This window comes from Taudactylus pleione, unplaced genomic scaffold (genome assembly GCF_031769625.1).
Source record: "Taudactylus pleione unplaced genomic scaffold, aTauple2 ptg000329l, whole genome shotgun sequence".
NCBI lineage: Eukaryota > Metazoa > Chordata > Amphibia > Anura > Myobatrachidae > Taudactylus > Taudactylus pleione.
The window spans coordinates 1,577,966-1,603,366 of record NW_028284730.1 but is presented as its reverse complement, the minus strand read 5'-3'; the positions used below and the strand labels follow the sequence as shown (position 1 = coordinate 1,603,366).

Sequence of the window (25,401 nt, the reverse complement as noted above, 5' to 3'; positions counted from 1 at the left end):
ATTCTGGTTAGAATGCTTATTCCTTAAAGCGATTGTCGGGTTTCTCATTTTATTATGTTAACCCATGGATGCCTACTGGAGAAGGGGACCACTGGAGGTAAGATAGGTGAGTATTGTGTGAGTGTATGTATGTATTAAAGTTATACTTTGTAAGGTGTGTGTGTGTTTCTGGCAACCTTTCTTTACAGGTGAACTGCAAGTCCCAATGGGCCCTTAATGCCCCGCATGCTGGTACTTGTGGTTCTCCAAGTACCAGCATGCGGGGGAGGCTTGCTGGGACCTGCAGTTCTACTGGAAAGACAATGTTTATTTATATCTCTTTTTACACCACACCTACACAATCAACCCACCACCCACCGCCCAGGGGTGGCGGGGATAACCCCGGGCTATCAGCCCAGGCTAGGGGTACCCTGGAAAGGGAGACCCCTTTTTTTTTTTTTAAGGGGTCTCCAATTCCCCAGGGATCCCTGGACTGGGCTGACTAACGGTCAGGGCTGATGTTGCGGATGGGGGGGCCCGGTGATAGGGCTCCCCTGGCGGTGGCATCAGTCCCCCATTAGAAAGGGTCCAGGGCCGATTCTGGATCTTACAGGGGAACCCTACGCAAATTTTTCCCTGTAAATCCAGAACCAGCTCTGCTTCCCATAACACAGTGCTGGTTGTACTAAGTACAGGGAGACCCTACGTCATTTTTTCCCTGTACTTAGTCAACCAGAACTGGGTTGGCAAAGTCCGGGGCTGGTTGTGTTTTGGCAGGTGACCTCACGTTTTTTTTTGTTTCATTTTTAACTCTGTACAACACTTTTTACAGCCAGATACATGTAGGCATCTCACTGATGTCTGCATGTATCTGTGTGACAACGAACTGCTCATGCTGAAAGTGAAAGCGTGAAGCAGTTCGTTGTGTCGGGATTTGCCGTTCGCTTTGGACATGAACTTGCCAAATCGAACAGCAAATCACTCTTCAAAACCGACTCAAATCGAATTTGTTTTGCAAATTGCAAAACAAATCGACTCATAGTAAATGCAGTGAAAAAAATGGTTTTCACTGCATGCGATTTGACTCGATTTGAGAAGTGCTAAATCACTCCTCAATTCATGCTGCAAATCGACCTTTAATAAATTTACCCCTTGATATTAGACAGTCAATAGGTCGACAGGGACAATAGGTTGAAGCACTAAAGGTCGACATGAAGAAGGTTGGCAGGTACAAAAGGTCCAAGCGTGCCCGAAAAATCACTCGAAGTGTCCAGATAAGCCAGAAACCACCAACTGTATGAAGAGGAGTGAGTGAGTCGAATAAACCATACCGGGGCATGACCAGAGATAGCTACTGGCTCAATCAATTCTGGATGAGGTGTGATCGGGCTGGACTTACTGCTGCGCCAGTCACATTCGTATCGGGCAGGATGCCAGGATTAGAGGCTTCCAGGTCCACTTTTGACAAAGCTGCACTGGATAGCAGTGAAAAGCGTTTGGTGGGCTTTTCAAGACCAATAAAGACCAATTTTTGACCACTGTGGAGCGCTTGGACCAGGACTGAACCAAGGGGCTTGACCCTATCTGGATTTAATCGGGACGCTATCATTCCCCATTCTCTTGTGATTCCATATAAGACACCGTGTATCTAGTGAGGACCGATCCTGGTGGACTTCCCATTATTAACATACGGGACTTTCTCCTCCAATGGTGATAAATCGGGTAAATACCTGAATTGTGGATTTTATCCCTATACTGAATATAGAGTCACTATTACTGACTATTTAGCCTACATAGTTCATTCCGTTTAACAGGAACAAGCTATATCAAAAACACAGTGGCATTAGTTATACGCTCAATGGACATTGGTCTTTTTTGTTGCAGTTGTTTTGATTCACTGTTTTTTAGATAGGAATATGTACAATTGTGCTTAATTATTGTTATAATTGTATTAAACCTCTGGTACAATCCTTCCTATACCTTCTAAAACCTGCCTATACCTTCTAAAATCGACGCTATTTGCGTACGCAGTCATACAGTAAAATAAAAGCCTTCAGACCTTGAAAATGTGTTTCCAAAGCACAAAGTATATTATTCAACATAAAAACTGTAGGTTACATGCTGTGATCTAAAGACAATTTAGCGCAAAGAAATTATACAGACCCAAGGTACAGTTATACATACGCACGCGCACTGGGACCAGTTACCGGCATCCATAAGAAACCTCCATCAACAGCATCAGCATGAAGACTCCAGATTGGAGTCTGTAAGCACATTTATACCCTTACAGGGATAAGCAATACAATAGAAAAGTTTGGCATGGTTCATTGGTTCCCAGTGCGGGTGCATCTGTTACAGGATACTTAACAAGTTGATTCAAATGGACACAGGTCAGCCTCCGACAGCCTATTGTCTCCTTATTCCCCCTACATGCAACTGCTAACATTACAAAGTACATTTTGGTGTTTTAACTTTGTACAGTCCATAAGTTGAGAATGCATGTTGCGATCTTCTCACCGATGACACCGGAAAGCTGTTGAGACAGAGTAGATCAGTACGCTACCAAACATGGTTGGTTTATCATGTGCTAAACCTTAGATATCAAATAATCTTTATTTCACAACATTAATAATCACTTGAGTAAACCTTGAATATTACACTTTAATATTAGGGAACTTTTCATGTAATTTGTGTAAGTGTAAGAGAATATTGCATAAAGTTGCTAATATGCGTGGTGCGTTTATTTGTAGAGTGAAACAGCGCAACTGTGCGTAATGTGCGGTGTTTATGCATGTGAGTCTATATATATATATATATATATATATATATATATATATATATATCATCCCTTACTAACATTTTTAAACTGTAATGTAATGTGTTATTAGTAATGAGTTGCACACCCAAACAGTGTGGAGACCCCCAGCTGTTTGCTGGTGCCAGCCTGTCTGACAGTGAAACTAAAGGTTTTCTTCTGCCTATTTACAAATTCAATTGTGCAGATCATTGTCTGGGTTATATTTCAATTGCCATAGCTATACCTGCCTACATGTGAGGTCTCTTAATTTACATGCAAAAACACCCACAGTATCCTGGTGTATTGTTTTTTCTAATTACTTTTCTCAGGAAGCTGTTTTTCTAGTTACTAACTGATACTGTGTTTGTTTTGGTATTTTTCTATGCAAGGTTGTCCCCAGAATGGGTTTGTCATGGCTTCTAAAAGGATTACCAAAAACATTGCCATCTGTACTTAGCTCGTGAGTTGTAACTTAAAATGGCGCTGGGAGATCAGTCGCAAAATGGCGTCTTGCAGATTCCGATTGTAGACAGATTCTTCCTCAGCCAATCATCCGGCTTCAACATTATGCTCACATGTTTTATTATTATTAACTCATCATCACCATTGCAGTTTTTATATGTTGATCTGCGCTGTAATTGTATTGGTATTATTATTTCATTAGGGAGTAGACTACTCCCTTATTTTTTAGCAGCAGCTATTACAACAACATCCTCCATTGCGCCTAATTCTTTAATTTGGTAAAAATCCTTTTGTTACTGCTGCGCCGGTCACATTCGTATCAGGCAGGATGCCGGGATTAGAGACCACCAGGTCCACTTTTCTTCTAATAAAATGCGAAAATACCCATCTTTGGGGGAGAAAGGGTTTACCTATGAGATGAGAGAGATTCCTGACTCACACAGACAAGCAGTTTTTTGGTGTTTATTACATCATGTTCAGGATGCATAGCAAAGACATCACATTGCTCTGAACATACTGTCGGCACTGGGATCACTGACCACAGTGCTCGCCCTCCTCGGCTGGTCACTCATTAAGCAGCAGAAGCCACTGGTCAAAGCAAAATGCTAAATTATCTTTTGGTGCATCAGTTTTGCTTGCAGCTCTCTCTGCCTCACTTGCTGGGGGGGATTTTTCTCAGAAGACCGTAAAATTAATTAACCAGTATAAAAACTAGGAGCAGATGGCCTTATATGTAAACGTTTGCATTCTGCGGCTACAGGTTCAAAGTACATGTGAAGCACGAGGTCATTGGAGCATCATGTCACACATGCTGAGCCAGGTCATTTTAGTAGAGCTGTGTGGTATAGGATGCCAGAGGAGGAATTTGCATAGTGTGCAGCAGATGTGTGCCTATATTATTGGTGTAAGTATCTGACAGTGACACTAAAGATCGATTGCATCACTGCCAGCTTTCAGATTTCTAGGAACAGAAGTGGTTCTGAAATACTTTCTCCCTTTTAAAAAAACCCCCCAAAAGACTGTATTGACCAGTTGCACAGACCTACCAATCCTATTCTGTATGCTGCATGTAATCCGTACAGGGCCTCGCTTAGAGTTATAAGCAGGGCCATCCTAAAGTATGGGTGCACAGGGCAGCTGCTCAATTCTAGGGGCCTTCAGGCAGGGATGGCCTGAGCCAGTGGGCATCTACATGGAGTGTGCAGCCGCTCACTTAGTGCATAGGGCAGCTGACTCAGAGTCAGGCAGAGAAGCATGCTCCCCAGCCTTCCTGATTATGAATTACGCAGAACAGCCAGGCAGCATATTCTAACTGCCTCCCAGCATGCAGCCACAGAGCCAGATTAAGAGGAGGGGGCATGTCCCCCTGGGCCTCCGTCTCTCAGGGGCCCTCCATACTTTAATCACAGCTGCAGTGAAAAGCAGGAACTACACTGCGAGCTGGAGAAGAGGGAGGTGGACTCTGTAATCCTTGCTTTACATTATGTTTTTTATGTTTACACACTGATTTTGTTTAAAGTACCAATAAATCTAAAGGTTTAAATTCATTGGCTGTTTACATTTTCTTCTTTGGGATCCACAAGGATACCATGGGGAATATTATGGCTGGATGACCAGGCACCAAACAGTGCTTTGGCTCCCAGAATGCCCTGGGTCCTCCTCCATATAAACTCCGCCCCTAGCCATAGGACTTCAGTTTGTTCGTTTTATGCGGCAGGATCAGACGCACCTTTGTAACAGGGGACTGCTCAGGCAGTCCTTAGCTTTTTATTTTCTGATTTATTTTATTTTTGGGGGGGGTTTTTTGAGTTGGCAGTACCAAGTGTCTGTATCAAGACGCACATACCGCGACTACATCTACCTCCGCCAGGCCGCAACATCAATAATTGTGCTGGTGATTTCGGCGGGTCGCGGCTGAGCTTAGTTGGCAGCAATGCTGCGACCCGGACTGCACCGGATGCTTGGAGATGTCAGGTAAGGCAATTCCTCACTTACGGGAAATCATGCGCGGCAGTCCTTGCTTCTGGTGTCAGAGACGCACCAGAAGCCACTGCTGTCAGGACCAGGGATTGTCCGCGTTCTTATTATGCCAGCCGGGGCCTTATCGTCTGACTCCGGGGATCGGCAGCAGACGCAATCTGTTACCAGGAGGCCAGCGTACTCGGCTGGTTAATGCCGCTTAGGGGAGGTAGGCGCTCCCCCAGCAGCAGGGTTGCTCCGCCTACCCTCCACGTGTATGAGACGCTCACGATCCACGCTCAGTGCGCCTGGTATCTGTTGGTCTCGGGATGGTCTGGGTCAGTCTCCCTGTATACCTCTCCCTTGGTTAAGGTATATGGTGCTCTATGTCCTACCATTCCTTTGCGTTGCTGTAGTTGATTTAGCGCCAACTGTAATTATATTACATGTGCATTGTATGTGACTGTTTGCTGACTGATACTATCACTGTTATTTCTTTCTGAGTACTTCACATTCATTGAGATTTTGTAAAGGCTGTCACATAACTGATTTTGCCTTTACTTTGAATATGTCAAAAGATAAAGAGCCACCTGTGCTGGTTTCATGTAAATCATGTAAGACTTGTGTGTCCTCACAGGATATAAAGGAGGGTTTGTGTGTTGTCTGTTATAAAGAGCCACCTCACCAGTCCGGTTTACCTGTTGTTGGACAAGAGCCATCTTGGGTTGTTTCTTTGTCCCAGGTTATGATGCAGGTGGTGGATCATTTGGCTACTCCGACAATACCTCCTTGGATGGGGTGTCCACATATGTTTACACCTCATATGCATTCCTCAATAAAGGATGTTGATGGCCATTCTAGTCAGAATATGGAACCATCTAATGTTGATAACAGACCGGTAGTGACTAAAGCGCCTAAACACAAGTTGTCTTATTTCAGTCTGACCAACATAAGGATTTAGATGCATCATCAGAGGAATCTGATGATGCACAGGATTCCTCACCAGGTTATACTTTTGGGGAGGAGGATCATCCATCTACAGTGGATGTTACTTCTTTGGTGAGGGCAGTTAAATCACTCCTAGATATTCAGGATGATGAACCGGCTCATGGTAAGAAGACTCCAATGTTTAATCACCACCGAAAGGTGGTCGAAACGGAGTTTCCTGTGTCTGAACAACTCACTGAGCTTATTGAGGAGGCATAGGGTAACCCTGGTAAGTGATTTTATGTAGATAAGAGAATAATATCATTGTATCTGTTCCCATCTTCTGTATGTGCTAAGTGGGAGGTACCTCGTACTGTAGATGCTCATGTAACGCATCTAATCAGAAAGGCTACATTGCCTATTCCATCAGCGTCTTCTCTGAGGGATTCCACAGATAAGAAGATTGAAGCCTGTGTTAAGGCAATATTTTCATCATCTGGAGCTGTTACCCGTACAGCTATAGCTGGAGCCTGGGTAGCCAAAGCTGTTGAAGAATGGATTGAGGCATTGGTAAACTCTCTACCAAATGCTACCAGAGAACAGATAATAAATATCTCCCACATATGTGAAGCAGCTTCATATCTGGGAGGGGCTGCAGTGGATGCTGGAATTTTAGCTTCTAAGCATCCATAGTAGCATGCAGGGCCCTTTGGTTAAGATCTTGGAAAGCTGATACAGGATCAAAGAGGGCGCTGGAAGTCTTACCTTTTCATGGCAAGGTACTCTTTGGAGCAGAGCTGGATAACATAATTAATACAGCGGGTCTGCCATCTAAGTCAAAGAGAAGAGCTAGGCAGGTTTCTTTTCAGTCCTTCTATCCTCAGGAAAGAGCTAAAAGACAGACTTTCTCTAGGCCAACTAGTTTTTGTAAGTCAAAGTGACAAACTAAGAGGTCTGGCCAGACAAGACGTTTAGCGCCTAAGCCAGACTACAAGCCCTCGGCCTGATGGAGCGGGCCTCCTCCTGGGAGAACCCAGGGTGGGAGATGACTTCTTCAGTTTGCGGATTATTGGCATCAAACAACTACAGATGCCTGGGTGCGAGAAGTGGTCTTTCAGGGGTATGCCCTCACTTTCAGGAGACATCCCCACCAGAAGTTTTTTGCCACAGAGCCACCATTAGATGTGGACAAGGCCTTGGCTTTTCAGGAAGCCAATCACTCCCTGCTACAGGCAGGGGTAATAGTCCCAGTTCATGTGTCCCAACAAGGAAGCCGAATGGGGAATATTGGCCTATACTGTATCTAAAAACCCTCAAAAGCTTTATCGATGTTCCCAAATTCCACATGGAAACTCTCCGGTCAATTATTTTTGCTATGGAGCCAGTAGATTACATGGTTTCCCTGGATATTCAGGATGCATATCTGCATATTCCAATTATCCCATCAGCAATTTTTTATGGTTTGCTGTCCTTCAGCAGCATTACCAATTTCAGGCTCTACCTTTTTGGCCTTTCTACGACTCCTTGGGTATTTACCAAAATCATGTCACGGCTTATCTCAGGCATTAGGGAGTCAGAATACTGCCATGTCTGGACGACCTCCTGATATTGGCATGAACTCTGGTGGTTTTGCAACACCATCTTCAACTGACTATAGCCTGCCTACAAGGGCATGGCTGGATCATCAATTGGAAGAAATCATCACTTTCTCCAACATAGCAGATGGTACATCTGGGAGCATTTCTAAATTCTCAGGCACAAAGGCTGTTTCTGCCAGAGGACAAGATTGTGGCCTTATGAAAGTGGATACACATGCTGCTGTGCAACCGAAGAGTATCCATTCTGACAGCAATGCAAGTGCTGGGATCAATGGTATCGAACTTCGACATGGTGGGGTATGCTCAGTTCCATTCCAGGCCTCTGCAAAGTTTGATTCTCTCCAGGTGGAATGGATAGCATCAGTTAATACGGTCCCAGATGATCTTTCTCACTATAGTGGTTTGTCACTCCCTCCTGTGGTGGCTAAAAAAGGAGCATCTAAACAAAGGGCGCCTGTTCTAGATTCCAAATTGGGTGCTTCTCACCACGGACACCAGTATTCGCAGATGGGGGGCAGTGGCATGTTATCACACTTTTCAGGGGAGATGGATAAATCAAGAAAGTTATCTGCCAATAAACATTCTGGAACTGCGATCAGTATACAAAGCACTTGTCAGGGCACAGGACTTGCTCCAGGGCAGGCCTGTCCAGATCCAGTCCGACAAATACTACTACAGTGGCCTATCTCAATCATCAGGGAGGCACAAGAAGTAATGCGGCCATGAAGGAAGAGACAAGGGTTTTTATTTGGGCAGAACGTAATCTTCCGGCCATCTCGGCAATATTCATTCCGGGAGTACTCAATTGGGAAGCAGACTTCCTAAGTTGCGAGGACATACACATCGGAGAGTGATCTCTCCATCCAGGAGTATTTCAGCTCCTGGTAAACAAATAGGGTCTACCAGAGATAGATCTCATGGCGTCACACCGCAACAACACGGTACCCAGGTACGGGTCCAGGTCCAGAGACCCATCAGCAGCCTTCGTGGATGCACTGGCAGTAAAATGGGACTTCACGTTGGTGTATCACTTTCCTCCAATTTCCCTGCTCCCAAGAGTACTCAGGAAATTGAAGCAGGAAGGCAGAACAGTAATACTGGTGGCTTTGGCTTGGCCCAGACGTCATTGGTTCACCAACATACAGAACCTGTCGGTAGACACTACGTATCCTCTCCCTCTGTGGCAGGATCTGCCAACATCCGGACTTGCCCCGTCTGGCTTTTAACAACGTGGCTCTTGATTCTTCCATCTTAAAAGCGAAGGGATTTTCCAGTTCTGTAATTCAAATGATACTTAGAGCATGGAAGCCTGCTTCTGCCCACATCTATTACAGAGTTTGGCATCTTTTAGTCAATGCTGTTCTCATAAGGAATATGATCCTAAGGTATTCATGATTTCCAGGATACTGGGTCGTCTGCAGGCCGGGTTAGACAATGGTCTCCGTCTGGCCACTTTGAGAGTGCAGGACTCTGCACTGTCAGTCTGGTCTCAGAAGAAGAGGTTAGAATTTGGTGAGTTCCGCCTCCTTTTCTTCCAAAAGTAGCACCGTGGGATTTGTCTTTGGTTCTTAAGGGGTTACAAGCTTCCCCATTTGAACCTTTATACTCTGTAGATTTGAAGTGGTTGATAGCAAAGACACTTTTTCTTCTTGCTATTTCTTCTGCTCGCAGAGTGTCTGATTTGGCAGCGCTCTCTTGTCGCTCCCCATTTTTCACCAGGATAAAGCTGTTCTTCGTACAAGGGATAGTTACCTTCCTAAGGTAGTGTCCCGTTTTCACGTAACTGAAGAAATTGTTGTTCCAGCTTTTCGGCTCCAGACCTTTCTGTAGGTGAAGCCTCTCTGGATGTAGTTCGTGCTCTCCGTATTTATGTGGAGCGCACAAACTGTGTTAGAAAATCAGATTCTCTTTTTGTATTATATGGTTTTCACAAACAAGGATGGCCAGCTAATAAGCAGACTCTGGCAAGATGGCTACGCATGACTATCCCTCAGGTGTACACACAGGCTGATCTTCCTGTCCCAAGCGCGGCGACCGCACATTGTACTCGGTCTGTAGGGCCATCGTGGGCATTCAGTCGTGGTGCCTCTGCTGAACAATTGTGCAAGGCTTCCACGTGGTCTTCAGTCCACACTATTCTTAGGTTTTATGCCTTTGATACTTTTGTTTCCCAGGATGCTTCCTTTGGGTGATGAGTTCTCCTTTCTGCTCAGGAGCGACCCCACCCTAGGGGAACTGCTTTAGGAAAGCCCTATGGTATCCCTGTGGATCCCTATGGACCCCGACAAAGAAATACAGATTCCTTCATCTTCTGTAAAGAGTGTTACTGATTTACGATGGTTCTTCCTTCTCCTCTTTCCTTCTCCTGCCTTTAGGCTTGTTAACAAAACTGAAGTCCTATGGCTAGGGGAGGGGTATATATGGAGGAGGACCCAGGGCATTCTGGGAGCGCAAAGCTTTAACTGTTTGGTGCCTGGTCTTCCAACCATAATATTCCCCATGGTATCCCTGTGGACACTATGGACCTCAAAGAAAAGGAGATATCTAGGTAAATCTACCATAACTTTATATTTCATTCCTGTGAATGGATGGGTAGGGGCCCCAGAGCATTGCTTTGCCCAGGGTCTACAATGCTGTTAATACGACCCTGGGGAGGAGTGAATCCAGCTGCACTTGTTGTGCTATAAGGGGGTGGTTTCAAATGTTTGGACGAAATTAGGGGGCAATGTATTAAGCTGCGATTCCATAAAATAGACAGCTTTCAGCATTTATTTGAAACAATAAGAAAGTTGCTGATTTGTGAAAGGGCGAACTGATAGCAAACCGCTGTTAGCCCTCCCAAAAATCCATCAGACAAATACAGGCACTTCTAAAGGCCCCTACACACCACACAATATTTTTAACGATTTGGCCAATTCTGACACATCGGAACGACAAATCGTTAAAAATTTGTAGTGTGTATGCACTACATTGTGTAGTGCGCGCTCCCGTCGTCCGCCTCATCGCCTGATCTTTTGTACATGCAGTAAGATCAGGCGATGCGGCTGACGATCCCATGCAGCGCTATGCAGGGGGGGGGGGCGTCATATTGGGCAGTAGGGCACCGTATTGCCCAGTGTGTATGGACTACGTGAGATGTGTAATAAAATATACTGTTGGGGGAAAAAATAAGATCTTACTTACTAACAATTATATAGACAGGGGCACTATTATTGATTTAAAACTATATGAGGGAAACTCCTTTTTGTATAACCTATACAGTATACAGTACATTAACAAACTGAGGGGGATCACTCATCTTTGTTATTTTCCTGACTCCCAACGACCAGTGGGACAAGGACAGGCCTAATACTGTTGTGCATTGGGCAGTGCATCCCTAGGTGTATGAGTCCCCTAAAGCAGAGTTTTTCAACCACTGTGCCGTGGCACATTAGTGTGCCGCGAGCGGTGTCAAGTATGCCGCGAGTTCAGCGAAGTCAGAGTTGACTTTATTCGTACTGTTGGCTGGGCAGTGTTGGGCTCTTCTGGGATGCTCAGGCGTGACATAGGTCACGCATGCCGTGTTGCATGCCCGTCTGCACACTGCTCCCAGCTCTGCACTGGGGGTCTGATTCAGACCCGGACACTAAGCTGCGATCGCACGCAGCCAGCTGATTTTTACCAACTGCGCAGTGTGCATGCACCAACCAGTCACTGCGAACGGGAGTCGCTCGCTCTCTACAAACTACCAGAGCGCAAGTTTGAGTGATAGAATGGGGGCGTGTGTGGGTGTTGACTAGGGCTGTGCTTGCACTAGCACTTGCGTGGCAGGGCTTTTTACACCAATTTAAGGACGTGCATAATTACATGTCAGCGTTAGCATACACGTCACCGAGCTGTTATACAGACAGTGGTGCTCGCAATGCTTAGAGCCCAGGGTCTACCTCAAGCACTGTGATTGCATCCGATGGTTCCAAGTTACCGATGGTTGCATACACAAAGAAGAGAGTAGCAGGTGCTGCTCATTGCAGTCAGATTGCTGTTTAAATGTGTATTTACGCCTAAGACAATTGAGTTTAAATGCAAGTACTTTTTTACTTTATTATTATGTGTGTTTACAGGTTCCAAATACATTTTAGTGAGATAACAATTTGCTTCATGTTTATTTACAATTAAAGACATTCCTAATTGTGTAATTCAAATGTCACATTAACCAATTTTTTTATTTTATAAATGGTGCTCTTTTCATGCTACTATGGAACTGCACATCCCAGCATGCCATAGAGGACATGTTTTTTTGTTATTTTGTTATCACAAAATTTAAAATGCATATTCCAAATAAAACTCTTGGATTTTAAAAATATTTTGTTTTGTTTTATGTCTCAAAATCTTATTGAAAATTAGAATTTCTACAATTAGAAATACAAATGTCCACAGAAATAGGACCAATGAGAACAGAAACAACAAAACAGCCAATAAAACAAACAAATAATACAATCTTTTTTTTTCTTTTTATTATATGTAAATAACAAATTAGTCATACATAAAACACTGAAAACAAATATGCATATAAATAGATATAATAGATATACACAAACACAGATAATAAAAATGATAATAAAAAGGGAAATGGACAGATATATACGAGCCAGAGAAATTGAGTAGAGGGGCGATGACAAAGAGGCTGGAAGCGAGGTAGGCGCAGGAGTGTAGAGAGCCACACGGGGGGCCCTGGTAAAGAGGGGGCGTGGCCTAATTTCAGAAGGTGTGGCTACGCCCCCTTGAAAAAAAAAGAGTTTTGCAGCGCCGCCAAGCGGCGCTGTGCGCCAAAGAGGGGGCGCTGTGAGCCCCTCAGCCCGGCGCAAAGCCAGTGGGGGGCGCGATCCCCCATTTTGTTTTATTTTTTAACAATCAATCTTATAAAAAAAAAAATACATGATTTTCTGGACTAATTTGGAATGGGTACACACTTGCAGATGTGGAATGTGACTTGTGCCATCACCAAATGTCCCTCCTTCACATCCTACAAATCATAATTCACCTCCAAATATGTCTGCTACATATGATGGCAAGATACAAGGTCAAATTATTCCTTGTAGGCTTTCCAGAGGCACTAAGCAAATCTTATCTTTGGCAAAAAGTTACATAAAGTTCGTGGAAAGATCTGGGGAGAAATTTTCCAAGACGATCAATCTTTTTTCAGACGCTTTACAGCCGACTCCGGAGATGTCAATTTCCAGATCCGGGTAGGCCGTTGTGTACCCTGCTCGGAGCTCGTTCCAGCCAGAGCAGGGCACTGGTCCACCTCACTCACACCTTCTGTTGGACCAGGAAGTCTGTCTTTCATCTCCCTGACATCTTGGCCAATTGACCTTAGAATGGAGGTTACGTCCACCATGCTGGCCTGGACTGTCTCAATGGCTGCAGCTTGGCGTTCCACTACCACCCTAAGCCCATTGATGACATGTCCTTTAAAAAAAAGAAATTACACGTTAGTTTTAGGCCTTGACAGATACAGAGACAGGTTTATGCAAATATTTACCAGATACAGTATGTGGGGTAGCTTGGCCAGCCACCAGATGTATTAATTGGCATTGGCCAATAACCCCCATTCTAAGGACCCCAAGAGCTGGATTTCTCTTTTGGTTAAAGCCAAGATGTCAGGGAGGGGACCCCCTGGCCCATTTTGGTGTTGGATCCAGGAATTGACTTTTGTCCGGAGTCGGCTGCAAACATCACTCCATCTAAATATTTATAAAAAATTTTAAAAATCATCTTGCTATGTTTAAAAATATATATAGAACATTAGGATCAAAAAAATTTTTTTTTTAATATAAATACTATAAATTTTAAGATTACATTTTCAAAAAATTTGCAACTTAAAATAAAAAATACCTTTTTCTCATAGTAGCAAGCGCATGAGTGGAGTGCATAAGATTGATCCGTAACTTGTTCGCCACTGAAAAATCTGGTTAGTGCCTTTTTATAGAGAGTATCCACTGCCGTCCAAACAATACTTTCACCTTGTATCTCACCATCTGGGGCAGACACATTTGGAGGTGATGTGTTTGTAGGAGGTGGAGGAGGAACATCTGGTATTGGCACAGGCCCACTCTCACCATCCACATCTGCAAGTGTGTCATCAACTTTATCTTGAGGTAATAAACCCATTCCAAATTCATACAGAAAATCAAGTATATCTGTGTAGCAGGCATCTAAATCACAGGACATATCCTCCTCCCTGACTGCCAAATTCATAAACGCAGGTGGTGCTAATTATAAGCATATGCGTTCGCAGGTATCAATGTGCATCCTACCCACGCAATCCACATGCGCACAACCACAACTAAGACACACCTATAAAACCACCCTTCCAGGTCACGGCCACTTTCTCGAGGAACTGCTAGATGGTGGGAGTGTAAGCTATGTCGCACAGGCAAACGCCAGCTGGGTCACTTGGTAAGGCACCTGTTGTATTAAGTATTGTATAGTGGAGATAGAATATAACAATAACCACTGTCCTGTGTTCAGGCGCCATTTTATTGGTGACAGCTAATCGGATCACAACATAGTTTATATAATGTATATTTGTCATTGCCATCATGAGATCCGCGAGTTTCAGTAGGAGGGAGCTGTGGATCCTGACCGAGATTATGGATCGGCGCCTGGGGTCCGTGGCCCCACATGTTCCCAACAGAATAAAGATGCGTGCCTACACGGAGGTGCGGAGAAGGTTTCGCGGCATAGGCTGCCGCTACACATTAGTGCAGCTGTAGAGGCGGTGGTCAGATCCGGAGGCGGACACTGGACCTACTAGCTCAATTGCGTGCTATTAACTGCCGCAGTAAGTCATTTTGCGTTGTGTATGCCTGTCTGTGTGTGTGCATGTATGTATGTGGGGGTATGCATTTCTTTTTTTTTTTAAAATCTGTATTGATTTTAATGGTCTGTTTGTAAATTTTATTGACACAAAGATGAAATGATCAAAGGCAACATAGGATAACACGATCAATAGCAAACCAGAAAGTTCTGTCAATCAGAATACAATTTGTCAAACTGCCATTTTTGTGTATGATTCTATATGTAGAAACATCAAAAATAGCAAGGAAACACGGGTCATATTGCTTCTTTAATGGAAACGAGGGAAGGCGGTATTTGTGACTTCCAGTTCAGTCCAATCCAACATTTTACTGCATTAAGCATGTGCCAGATAAGCTTCTGTATGTGTTTTGGGACTCCAGATATAGCTCTAGGCAGTAGGAAGTAGATGCGTGAGGTAGAATTGGTGACCTGGGTGATTAGATGGTGTTCACTACATCACACGGAGGCCAGATTTGGACAGGATCAAAACATATGGTGCAGCGTACCCTCCATACTGCAACCCTTCCAACAGTGGCCAGGGAGGTAGGGTAAATATTATTACTGAATGGGATGGTTACAGGAATATCCGTGAATGATACAGAAAAGCCCATGTGTGAAAGCTGTATAACAGGAAAACAGAGTTGCTGTCCATTTTCAGAATCAGCAAATAGAGCTGAGGCATTTCTGGAGTTGGTGCATACAGATGTGTGTGGTCTGATGGAGGTTAAATGAATAAGTGGATACAGATACTTCATCATATTCATAGATGATTTCACAAGAATGACACATTTACTTCATCAGAGAAAAGTCTGAAGTGATTAAGAAAATTGTAGACTATAATAGATTGTTATAAAACCAAACTGGTTACAGATTGAAGACCTTGAAATCTGATAATGGTGGACAATATCTAAACAAAGATGTGGAATTAATCGCGACCAAGAAAGAAAAAGATAGTGTAAGTGAAAGTTCAAATTGCACATTAGTGGAGAGAGACAGATGTATACTGAAGGATGCAAGCCTTAACAAGAAATTTTGGGCAGAAGCAGTGTCCACGCCAGTTTAGCTGAAGAATCGTATTCCCAAAGTTGCCTTAAAGACAAAACACCAATTGAAGCGTGGTCTAGAAGAAAGCATTCACATTTTTGGGAGTACCACTTATGTACACATACCCAAAGAAAGAAAACGCAAGCTGGATTCAAAGTCCATGAAGTGTATCATGCTCAGTTATTGCCATGAGAGTAAAGGGTACAGACTCTGGAATCCAAATACTAGACAGATTGTCAAGAGATGTTATATTTCAAGGAGCAACACAACTTATAAAAAAGTTGTGAGTTGGAAACTTAGAGCAAATATGTATCATTGGATATGCCAATAACTGGAGATATATCTTAACCAGAGACAGTGTGGATATCCAACCACATAAAAGAACTTCTGCAAGACCAAACATTGGAAAGCCACCAAGGAGATACTATGAGGAATTTGCAAATATTGCATTCAGTGAACCTAAAGATATCCAAGAGCAAAAGTCAAGAAATGACTGATGTGAGTGGAAATCCAAAATACCCAAAGAGACTTTGTGATTTGAGCCTCATAAGTATGTAAGACATCAACAATATCGAGAGTGGCAGTAGTCCTGAGTTCGTAAAGAAAGAGACTGTTGATGTAGTTCACACAGTCAGTGAAAAGAGTCTGACTGATACCCTTTTCAAGAAATGTGGACTTGAATTGGCTAAAATGTTGATATATTTCTACTTATCTTATCTTCAATTTTTTACAGGTTGCTACATTAAAGCTGAAAGTAAAAATTTTTTGTGTAACATGGAGAAGCTTGTAGCAAGGGGGGTGTTGAGCTGTTCAGCACTCTACTGCGCAGTCTCCATGATGCTCCTTTATGGAGGCATCAATGCATTACCAAGATGGCCGCTGTTAGGTCTTCTGTGAAGGCGCAGCGCCATCTTGTTACTGTGAATAAGCACCACAGTGGGGCACAGATGTGTCCCACATAGCTCTGAGCCAACACAGTAATATTCTAAGTGGAACCTCTTATCGTACTTTATGGAAAATTTTAAAAGTGGATTCTAAATCAGCTGTCTGATCTCCAGCCTTCATCTAAGCCCCCGCATTACAAACAGCGGCAGCTCTAGCCATCGCTGAGAGACAATACCAATAAGCGGACCTAGGATCAGCTGCCCTGCTTCTAGTTCTCTGCTGGCAGCTGAGGGGTGTTACTAGCGGCGGCAGCTTGGACATCGTCAAATCGATACAAACAAAAATCTCAACTGCTGCCACATTCGGCGATGGTGTGATCACACTCCTGCCAGAAACCGGAGTCTTGAAGCTGGGTAGTATATAATAACCGGTAAACCGTACTATTTTTTTTTCTTTTTCATATAATCTACTATATGATGAGACCCCCGCTTTGACAGCTGTGGTACCCCCATAGTTATGGGGTTACCCCTTAGTCAGTTAGGGCTTCATTTAGATACTGCAGTTTATTTTTATTTAGTGAACTTTTATTGACCCTACCCCTGTCAGCCCCTACTGAGCATGTGCGGACAAGGGGAAGAATTCATCCCTTGGTCAGTAACCCATTTTTGCGGGAAAATCCTGCCCCACTCATTGGTATCCTGGGTGTCCAGACAGAGATTCTTGTAGGTGGCCTGCTGCTGGGGGTCCCCTGTCCACTCAGAGAATCTGAACAAACAGGGAGGAGAAAGAGGGGAAGGTTATAAAAGCAGCAATCCCCTGGAAGGGAAAAGAGAGCTCTGATGGGAAGCAGCTGGGCAGTAGGAGCTGCCATGAAGCTTGTATAGTGATTCAAATACCTGGAGGGGAAAGAGGAAGGGGGTGTCCTAGCCAGTAGTAACCCAGATGCAAAGCAGGACCCGCTGGAGGTCAGCGGCTGTGGTGGAAGCCAGAGTGCTGCCGCAGTGAAAGTATCCCAGCTGCGAACAAAGACCCAACGAGAACTCCTAGCTGTAAGGACCAGTGAAGAACTGGGAGGACCCCCCCAGTATGGAAGAGCCCCCTGCTAAATATGATGGCTGTGCTGTCGCTGCCCGCTGTTTAGAGGAGTACCCCACTGGAGTGTTATAACAAGCCCCTACAAGTGCCTTACCATGGATTATAAATACTGTACTCCACAGCAGAAGAGGAGTACCCCACTGGATTGCCATACCAAACCGCTACAAGTGCCTGAGGTGTAATTACACTCACCCTGGAGGCTAAAGAGCCCCGCTGAGCCTGCCCCTGCAGGGCCCCCTAAAGTAATCACCATCTGTACCTGTCAGCCACTGCACCAGGAGAAGACTTGCTGGGACTTGCTAGGAGAGCCGTAGGACCCCTTATGCTGTGGGCTGCCCAGAGAAGTGTCCGAAGACACGGAAGGTCGGCACGGAGGAGCTGCCTACGGGATGAAGGGGAAGGAGCCTGCACCGTGACTTGTCCACCAGCGCTGACCGGAGGGATGCCCATCTGGAGCAAGGCTACACTGGAAGGAGCCGAGGACAGCGTGCAGGGAAGAGACAACCCCAAAGGAAGAGGCTGCAGTAACTTCTCTGCCAGACAGAGCCCTGAGAAGGAGAATTTCCCCTGCAAGCATCCCTGTGTACTGACATCTGAGGACTGCTTCTTGGGGCTCTCGTGCGGTGCTTAGCATCCCGGAGCTCCACTGGATTTTGTGGAGGCTGAATAGTCACAGCTTGGGGTGAGACCTGTGCATTTCCCGTGTACCTGCCTATTTGCCTTTCCCCCTACCTTCCTCCTTTACTACCTCCCTCCACCCTCCGTGCCACCAGTAGTTTTGTCCCATTTAGAGGGCCCTGTATATATGTCCTGGGGCAGAATGAGGGATTTTTTTTTCCCACTTGGCACACAGCCATGTTTAATAGTTAGTGAGTAGTACACTTAAGTGCCTGGATTTGGTGTGCGATATTACCTAAGCAGTTATTAGGGGGGAAGAAGGGACAGGATACCCCCTTTCTCATATTCATTGCTTATCTGGTGTTTTATCTTTCTTGTGAACCTCCGGTTCATGCTGGGAGGGGACGTGATTTGGATTATTGTGTCAGCTCATGTCTGATGTAATTGTAATTGCTTTAAATGCTGGTTTGATTTATTATAATGTATATCTATTCTGGCCGGTGCCTCATTTGAATGTTGCATTTCTCAAAGCACTGTGTATTTCTACTGTTATACATTTTAAATGCTGGGTCTGTAATGAAATGTATATGAATGTAATGTTTATTTAACCCTGTGTAACCCCAAGTGACAACTCCTGTGGTAATAATGAGTGGCATATGCATGTATGTATTTTCTCAGCAAAGGCTCAAGGACTGTGTTTAAGTTATTACAAGTTGCAGGTGAACTACTGCTATCAGCATAGCCTCAGTGTTATCCCTATTTTTCTCCAAGGCTCAAAGACTGTGTTTAAATTATTGCAAGTTGCCAGTGAACTATTGCTACCAGCATAGCCTCAGTGTTGTTCCTATTTTTCTCAAAGACTGTGTTTAAGTTATTGCAAATTGCTGGTGAACCACTGCGTTCAGCATAGCTTAAGAGTTGTCCCTATTTTCTCAAGGCTCAAAGACTGTGTTTAAATTATTGCAAGTTGCCGGTGAACTACTGCTACCAGCATAGCCTAAGTGTTGTCCCTTTTTTTCTCAAAACAAAGGCTTAAAAACTGTGTTTCCTGTAGTGACCTTTACTTGCCAGCTGGGGTCACCGGTAGAGGACAGGAATGTTTTAAGTAGTTATCTTGGTATTGAATTCTGCAAGATTTTATTTTGTCTATTGTTTACAGTTTCTACTAATTGTAGTTCATTTATTTGCAATAATAAAATTGCGTTGTACCTTCCTCATTGTGTCTGTCATTGTGTCTGTCATTGTGTCTGTTTTAAAAGGGAAACACATTGCTTGCCCCTCTGATTAAATTCGAACCTGGTCCCTAGTCTAATATATGGGACATTACACAACTGAGGCAAACCGCTTTTAGGTACCAAGTAAGCTCAGGGGGATAGTACCTGATACACAATATTGACATACAGCAGAATTTTGTTACAGAATCTGTATGAAGCCAGCTGCAGGGATTCAGACGTTGGCATCCCCAGTCATGTCGGGATTCCGGCGCCAGTGTTTTCTTGGTGATTGGGATTCTGGCGCCGGGATTTCCGGTATTAACTACATCCCAGCGTTACAACCTATATAACATCTACGAACTATGAAAATACCACTCCACACTTAAGCACTGATGATATTAAGACAGAGGTTCCTTTCTATATACGAAAACGTTTCCCCTAAAAGGACTCATTGTTTATATCTGCTGCACTATAACCAAGTAACATTGGCAACATTGTTACAAGTCATTGTAAACACAATTGACACAGTTACAATCTTATGTGTCATATGTTGCAATTGATACATTTTGCATGTATTTTATGTGAGTTTTACGATAGGAAAAATAATTGTCTATATTTTCTGTGATTGATATTACTGTGTTTTTTTTGGATTGTGACAATGAAGGAATATTCACTTTTGATACATAGTAAAATATATACTTTTTTGGGTCCTGACAAATTCTAGGTATGTGCAGCCAATCTTTTTATAGATGCATAGTTGAAAATAGTATACCATATTCTTTATTGGCAGCAACCAAGGATCCCATCTACAATGGTTTTATTGTGAGCGCCAGTGTCAAATAGAACTTCGCTAGCTCTGAGAGACCCTGTTATAACCTGCATTAGATGCCCACTGTCACCCCTTATACAAGCACCGCTACCAATATGCAGTCTCCAGGTGGTGACCTCTATGTTCACCCTCCATCCAATAGTCTGTACAATCACATTACTTCTTAATAAACCACAACACTGGTTAAGTACTGGGCTGTTCCATGATGTGAGGGATCCGCTGGAGTATACTGTACTCTGCTATCACCTTCAACAACAGCACAGACATATTCAAAAATCAACAGATCTCCTGATATTATCCAATGCCTGACGACCTGGAATAAATCCAATTTGGTCAGGGTGTACCAAGGTTCTTGCCAACCGATTAGTGAAAATTTCTGCAAACAATTTTAAATCAGAGTTTAGTAAAGAGATTGGGAGATATCTTCTGCAATCGGTGGGATCCTTGCCAGGTTAAAAGAAAAACACTATTCAGCCTTGGTGGTGGCCTCATCAAAAGAGGTGCCAGAACTATGTCTCCTAAAATAGGAACTAGAAATGTTTAAATTTTTTTTATAATAAATGGGTGAGAGACCATCGAGGCAGGAGTGGAAGTGTTTTAAAGGGATTTAATAACCGTTGTTATTTCTTCTAGGGAAATATATTTTTTATGAGCAGCGGGTTGTGCTGCGGTAACGGCAGGTAATGGACAGGAGGCTAAGAATTCATCTATTTTGAGGGCGAGGGAAAAGCTAGGTGAATTGCATGAAAGGTCATAAAGTTTCTTAAAGAATTCCTGAAAACTGTGGCCGGGATGTAATAGGGTAGAGTTTTTAGTGCAGGACAAACTCTCACCTTCTCGCACATTTGGAAGGTGCGAGTTTGTCACTCAATTCGCAAATGTAATAGGGTGCGAGTTTAAGGGTCCCAGTTCAACTTACATGCGAGTGCATGGGAGTTAAACCTTGGGTAAACTCGCACCTTGTAATGCAACTTTCATTACAAGATGTGAGTTATACGAAAGCATGCACAGATCAGAGAGATCGTGTATGCTTCTGTGTGAAAAAAAGCTATAAAAGTGTAAAAATTAAAAAAAGAAAAATGATGTAGGGTATGTCGAAGTCAAATAATTGGTTATGATCGTTTGTAATTATTATCTGACGATCTAGTCATCTGTGGGCTGATAAAGAGTAGATCGGATGCTACTCTGCATCGGCAAAATCGGATTTGCATAAATGCATATATATATGTATATTTATATCTATGCAAGGTTTAGTCAGTGATGAGAAACAGGTTCTGTATACATGTCTGTGACTAGTAATTGAAATACACAAAGATACTGTGAAGTATTTAGGAATATTTTAATTGCAAAGTTAGAAACAATTTTCAGAAGTTTGACTATCGTTAGCAATTGTTTGCCTTGTGTTCAATGCTAATGTGGTTAAGAAGAACTGACAATTATATTCTAAATAAGCATAGGGAAGCCTTTGTTGAGTTATCAGACTTCTTGACTCCTGCAAAAGCTTGCTATGTCACCTGTGAGCAGAACAACTTCATTGTATATAACTCCTCGGAATTAGATTCAGACAGATATAATATCAAAAATGCCAGGTAATGGGTAAAGCTATATATATATATATATATATATATATAAATCCATAACACGTTCAATGATGCACATTTGCGCACACATGTATATACATGCAAACACATAGACGATCGCATGTGTATCCACATACATACACATAGATGCTTACATACATGCTCACATACATATACATAGTTGCTATTTCAATATACAGACACACAATGCATACTGATGAAGTCCTGTAAATATCTCACATTCACTTATGCAAGCACATATATAAAAGGTTCCCTAGCATTGAGCGTAATATTAGAGGATTTATTAGCTAATCATTATGGCGTAAAATGTATATATATGATATTTAAGGTATAGAACTTAGTAGACATGTTGTGTTTGGTATCATACTGACACCCTGTTTAATTCCAGATATCCGAATCTATCGGCGAAGGAGTCGCATCTTGCGTTCAGTGGTTATCGATTATGGGGAATTATTGGTTAGAATGTGTACTCTGTATGTAGAGTCTTAATCAGTTTTAACTTGTTTGGAGGGATGGACCATATCCCTATTGTCACCATATGAACTGTCCTATGGCCTGCATCGTACCAGAATGACAAGAATCAAGAACCAATGAAATCACGTATGCTTCTCTCTATTGTTGGTATAACACTCTGGAAGGTATATAGGCTTGTGCTTTTGGGGCTAGGGCCCTGATTAAGAGCCGGACGCTCTGACCAGAGCGCTCGCTCTGAATCAGGGCCCACCTCCATTAAAATGGAGCGTCCTCCTGGACGCTCGTATAGCTGTGGGTCACCACCCACAGCATATTCGAGCGTGCAAAAAGATGGTTCTATCAGAGCCAAAATCACTCCCACTGACATCACTAGTGATGTCAGTGGGGCCGGCTTCAGACGGTAGGCGTTCCCTTGGAAACGCCTCCGTCTGGCAGGCACGCCCCCGGCACGCCCACCAAAGGGGGCGTGCTGTCAGTCACCATCGACAGCACGCCCCCTTTGGTGAGACACTCCGAGCGAAGGAAAGTCCTTCGCTCGCCGGGTCTCGCACATGCGCACGACGGAGCTCCCTCCGTCGTGCGCATGCGCAGTGGGGAACATCGACCCACTTGCGAGCATACTGCCGCTCGCGAGTGGGTCTGAATGACCCCCTAGATCTCAGTCATACCCATTTGATGACCGCAGACATCATGATTGATGACTGGGACCTGGATCCGGGGTGCATGCGTATGTATTGGCTGTAGCTTTTGTATTTAATTGTCTTTGCACTAATTGTGATAGATCAAAGCATGTAACTTACTTTTTATTGCAATAAGAACTTTTTGTGCTTTGGAACCACAATCAAAGTCTGGAAAGCAATTATTACATGTTTAGTGGTATTGGGGTATTCATAGGTAAATACAGATAAATACAAGGCTCAGTGAGCCAGTCCTGGTTGTGAAACTATGGAGGACAAAATGAGTAGGGGTCTCGTATTAGCCACAACCAGCACCGGACTCTTTCTAGCGGTGGTGTAATGCCACAGCCGTGGGGCCCACTTCACGGGGACCCTCAGCCAAAGCATTAGCACCCCACGCTAGTCAGCCCAGGCCAGGGATCCCTGGGGAGCCCCCCAGTAAAGGGATTCCCCCTCTCCAGGGCCAATTCTTAAAATAACAAAACGGCAAGCCCGGACCCATCAGAGATAGTGCCATCCTCTAAGGATGGTGCTTTGCGAATGACGTGACAGCCGCTGCATTTCCCATAAAAATGTATTGGCTGAACGTTCATTGGCTGAGAGAGGTAAGTCTCCGCCTGTAGCAGCCAATGAGCGGTTCCCACCATTGACTTCAATGGTGGGAACTGCTAGGTTACTAAAGCACACTTTAGTGACCTAGCATGAACGTTCAGCCAGTGGGAAATGCAGCCACTGTCACTTCATTCGCGGAGTACCGCCAATGAAGGTAAGTAGGGACCAGGTAAGTATGTAGTGTAAGTGTGAGTGCATGTGTAATTAAATATTAAAACCTTCGGTGTGTATCCTGTTGGCTTTTTTTTGCAGGTGAATTAGAGGTACCAGTGGGTACTTCATGTCCCGCATGCTGTTACTTGTGGTTCTCCAAGTACCAGCATGTGGGGGAGGCTTGCTGGAACCTCTAGTTCTCCTGTAAAGGACAATATTATTTATTCTATTTTGCACACAATCAACTCAGCACCCACTGCCCAGGGGTGGCGGGGATAGCCCTGGGCTATCAGCCAGGTTTTGTGGTGCCCTGGAGAGGGGAAACCCTTTTATTGGGGGCCCCTAGTGTGGGGTGCTAATGCTTTGGCCGGGGGAACCCATGACATAGGTTCCATGGCTGTGGCATTACACCACCACTAGAAAGAGCCTGGTGCTGTTGGTGGCTAATATTGGGGACCCCTAATCATTTTGTCCCCCGTATTTCCACAACCAGGACTGGATTACTGAATCTGGTGCTGGTTGTTGAAAATACGGGGGACCCCTACGTATTTTCACAACCAAGACCGGCTCAGAAAAGCCCGGTGCTGATTGTGCTTTTAGGGGGGGGACCCCATGTTGTTTTTCTTTCTTTTTAATTTTTACACTTTTAGAGCTTTATTCACACCATGCTTCTGTGTAACTCGCATCTGCTCAGATATACTCACTAGCCTGAAGCAGGTTTATTATTTTGCGAGTTTTAGGTAAGTAATATTGTGCGAGTTAAAAACTTACACTCTATTACATTGGCCGAGTTGTATGTTTTCCATGGGAAAACATCTGGATGCGAGTTGTGGGAGGGTGAGAAACATGCAAATTTGCATGTTCTCACACCATATTACATTGCGCAAGTTCTAAAAATGTGTGCGTATAAGGCTATACTTGCACATATCCAAAACTCGGATCCTGTTATATCCCGCCCTGTGCGTGATACGTTTCGGATTATACATCAATTGGTGCTGGGTATCTTTAATTATATGAATTCTATTACAGATGCAACGGGAATGTAATTTAGCAGCTCGGAAGGAGTCTGCTTTATAGCCTTTGTCATAATATTAGTGCTGCAGCCAACGTAGACATTTGGTGGCTTTAGATGATAAAATGTGGTTAAGTTGGCCTCTCAGGGAACATTATTTATTGTGAATGGAACGTTTGGGGTGTCGTCGATGTTTAAGAGTGACCTCTCCAATCTGAGTTTCAAGATCAATAACAGCTTGACGGTCCTTGAGCTTCTGACTGTCACTATGAAATGGCTTCAAAAAGTGGCCTTGTGAGCCTCCCACACCACTGCAGGAGAAATCTCCATGGACTGGGTGAGCAAGAAAAAATCCTCAAGAGCTTCTTTGTGGCTAAAACATGATTTTTTTAAGTAACAGAGAAGTATTTAGTTGCCACCGTGGATGGGGGACAGTGACTGAAACAGCGTCAGGGGCCGTAATAGTGACAGCCAGTGAGTCCCACCAAGACAGGGGGATGACCCAAGGCCAAGATAGACCAGAAGGCGCAGCCCAGTTAAGGAAAAAAAAAGTTGATCCTAGAGTTAAAATTATGTGTGTGTGTGTTGGGGGGGGGGGGGGGGGAGAGAGGAGTTGAGGAAGGAG

General features: G+C 43.9%; 1 protein-coding gene across 2 annotated transcripts in view; it reads right to left on the bottom strand.

Moving 5' to 3' along the window:
- Positions 1-12,256: 12,256 nt before the first annotated feature.
- Positions 12,257-25,401, bottom strand: part of PURB (purine rich element binding protein B) — a 52,640-nt gene continuing 39,495 nt past the window's right edge. For both annotated transcript variants that reach the window (XR_015869453.1, XR_015869454.1), the window contains one exon: positions 12,257-13,170. The gene's annotated coding sequence lies outside the window, so the exon portion shown is untranslated. The remainder of the gene's footprint in view (positions 13,171-25,401) is intronic.